Here is a 3,001-nt window from a genome sequence, read left to right as displayed (position 1 = left end):
AAAAAAAAAAAAAAAAGTAGTAGGAAATGTTTCCAGTAAGAGTTCAAACCTCTCCCTTCGTTCCTTGAAAAGCGTTCCCATCTCTCTTCTGGCTTTCTTTTGTTTTTAAGATGGAAGAAAACACTCTTCCCACCTCCCACTTCCCATATAGTTCATTGTAACCCACAACGTCCAGCTCCCTTCCTCATCTGCTTAAAGTCAGGCAACTCCAAAAAGTCGAGACTACAGACGTGGGCCTCTGTTTTTCTTTACTCTTCTTTTTGTATGTGCTGAAGAAAATAAAATCTCTCACAAAGTGGGGAAACACTTATTAGGCCAGAAGGCCCTCTGCCGTGGAGATCTTTAGTGTTTCACCACTCTTTCACGAATAATGAGTTACCTGAGAGAGAATGAGAAAACGCAATGGCCAAACCGCTTTCACCTTCCAGCCACTGGTCCCTCTTCACACCTTTGCTGTAGGAAGGATGCATTGCTCGCGGCACCGAAACGGGCAATTTCAATAAAAGAAAGGTATTTTAGAGTGCTCCAGACTTCAAAGAGCTGGCATTCTTGCCCCGTGTGGGGATAAGAAAAGAAGGGTTTTAAACAGCCTTGGGCAAGGGAAGGGGTGGATTTCTGGAAACAACAGGTGAGCAGTTACTGACGGTTAACAGTTCTTAATGACTTGTTAATTCAGCCTTCGGGGGTAAAGTGACTCCAGAGAGGTAAAGGCAGAATCGGGAGAGCCTACGGAAAGGCGGGGGGGGACACGACACGGCCGGAGCTGGGGTCGGAGAGGGGGCTGGGCTGGGGGTCTGCCGGGCTACCGGGTGTTTCTGGGGAGCTCCTGCCTTGGGGCTGCACAGGAGCAGTGAGTCGGAAAGCCACGAAACGTGATCCCCGATAACGGAACGGATCTGCCGGCGGTCACGTATTTTGGCTTTTGTACAGTGCCAAGTGATAAGGAAAATATTTCCATCACACTTAGCACAGAGGAGAGACAAATACTAGCCTGCCGCTTTTCTCTCTCGTCAAGCTGGGACCTGTCCTTTTATCCGCAGCCATGGTTTAGGACTGTTCCCATTTGAAACCCCCGAGCGCCGCGGGCACAAGCCTCACCCTCAGCGTGTCCTGGGCTTGCTTAGGGGGAGCGGTTCAGAGAGGGCCAGGGAGGCAGCTTGGACGCACCCCTCAGGAAGAAGCGAGGTGGCATTTAGGAAGGGCGCCTGGTGTGATGCCTCAAGACCACGTTGCCCTACTCCAGCAGCAGCAGCCGGGCGTCCAGATGCCCGAGTGAGTGCCGCTGGGGAGGGACTTGTGTCTTCGCACCAGCCTCTCCCCGTGCTGCTCCATAAGGCGCGGGCAAAAATAACCCCCGCGTTTGACAGGTAACCCAGGAGCCTCGACTTCCCTGTGTGCTTGCTGAAAGGTAGCTTGAGAGCGAGAAAAAGAGAGAGAAAGGACATGCTGGCTAGTCCCAACAATGAGAGGAGCCGTGGGAAGGACAATGCGAATCCATGGTGGTTAATTTGCACAGGAGAAATGAGGGGGCTGGAGCTCTGGCAGGCTTCGAGCTCTCCCCTGTTGCCATAGCGCTGCTGGCTGAGGAAGAAGAGCGGGGGCTGGCAGGCTGCCTTCTGGAGGGAATCTCCTCAGCTCTCCCTTCTCCTCGGGAAGGACTCCACGGGAAGGCACCGGCATCCCGTCCTCCTGGTCGCAAGGACATCCCGAAAGGACAGATAGCAAGGGAAGCCGGAGGGGGCGGCGGGGATTCCCCTCTCAGAAATAACCAAAGCTTTTCCACAGCTCCCTCCCTGCTCCTTCCCTCCTCCCCGCCATGCCCCACGCAGAGGCAGCGATGTTAGCCTCCGGGGATAGCGCGGGAGTTCTCTTGCGGTCAGGGACAGGCTCACTCCACACCTGGACTAGACTAAATTCAGACTCCCTGAAACATAGATGTGCAACAGGCCAGGCTGAGCAGGGCAAAAGTCTTCCTCGCTTTCTCTTACGTCTAACATTTTCCATACCAAACTAAACTAAACAACCGCTCCCTACCTACTTCTAAGCCTCAGAGATGGGTTGGAGACCATTCTTTTGAAAGACAAGAAAAAGCATGCGGCGTTTCAGAAGTGGACTCATACTTCGCTGCTACAAACAATGGACTGAGCACAACCCGTTGACGGAGCGTGTGACCGGGGGGCAGCTGGGGAGGGCAGTTAGCCTGGGAAAATACATGTGTGATCATGTCACTGGGAGCCGAAGTCCCTCTGCACCACCACCCGTCAGTCTCGGCATTATTTATTATTCCAATCGGTACCAAAACGCTGCTCTCCAGAGATGTCTCTATAGGTACACTGGACTAACAATTCAGAGAGAATGTTAAAGGAGGAAAGATCACCTTTTGCTAATGGTATGGTCAGGAAGATGTTTGTTTACATAGCTACCCTTGAAAGTAATTCCGACTCCCAGAGACGGACACTCGGCACCGATTATGAATCCCGGTTGGTGGAAGGACAAACAGCCGAACAGTGCCAATTCCAGGCAGCCCCAGCACTAATTTTACGGCCATGATTACGGATCAAACTGAACGCAAAAGAAACCCCGCAATGATATACCGACCCGTTTAGCCATGTCCAAAGAAACAAGCATTCCTGAAGACGGTTGCTAAGAGCAACGTGCCTTAAGCACCACCTTTAGACCAGATGGAAGCAGAAAATAAGTACTACTAGGAATTCAACACACGAGACGGGTAACAGCCTGGTGACTTTTTGATCATTACCCACTTTCCCCTCCACGTAAAAGTGTGTGCGGGGGGCGGAATTTAAACAGAATTAGATACAAACAAAGACACTGCTCCCAGGCGAAGACAAGAGCTCTCAGTGCCCCACAGAAACGGATGTAGCGGCTGCCACAGCTTGTCGCTGCCAGCGCGAGTGCGGGAGATCCGCGCTCCCTGCCTCCCTCCCTCCAGTCACGCTGTCGGAAGACGAGGGGGGCGGGGGAGGGCTTCGGACCTGTCCCC

The 3,001-nt window shown here is 52.7% G+C and overlaps 1 protein-coding gene across 5 annotated transcripts in view; it reads right to left on the bottom strand.

Annotated features, from left to right (window-relative positions):
- Positions 1-3,001, bottom strand: part of GRIK2 (glutamate ionotropic receptor kainate type subunit 2) — a 442,240-nt gene that overhangs the window by 432,760 nt on the left and 6,479 nt on the right. The gene's annotated exons all lie outside the window — the stretch shown is intronic.

Source organism: Athene cunicularia (assembly GCF_003259725.1).
Source record: "Athene cunicularia isolate RWA chromosome 3 unlocalized genomic scaffold, athCun1 chr3_part1, whole genome shotgun sequence".
In the NCBI taxonomy this organism is placed as follows: domain Eukaryota; kingdom Metazoa; phylum Chordata; class Aves; order Strigiformes; family Strigidae; genus Athene; species Athene cunicularia.
This window is presented reverse-complemented; position numbering and strand designations above follow the sequence as displayed.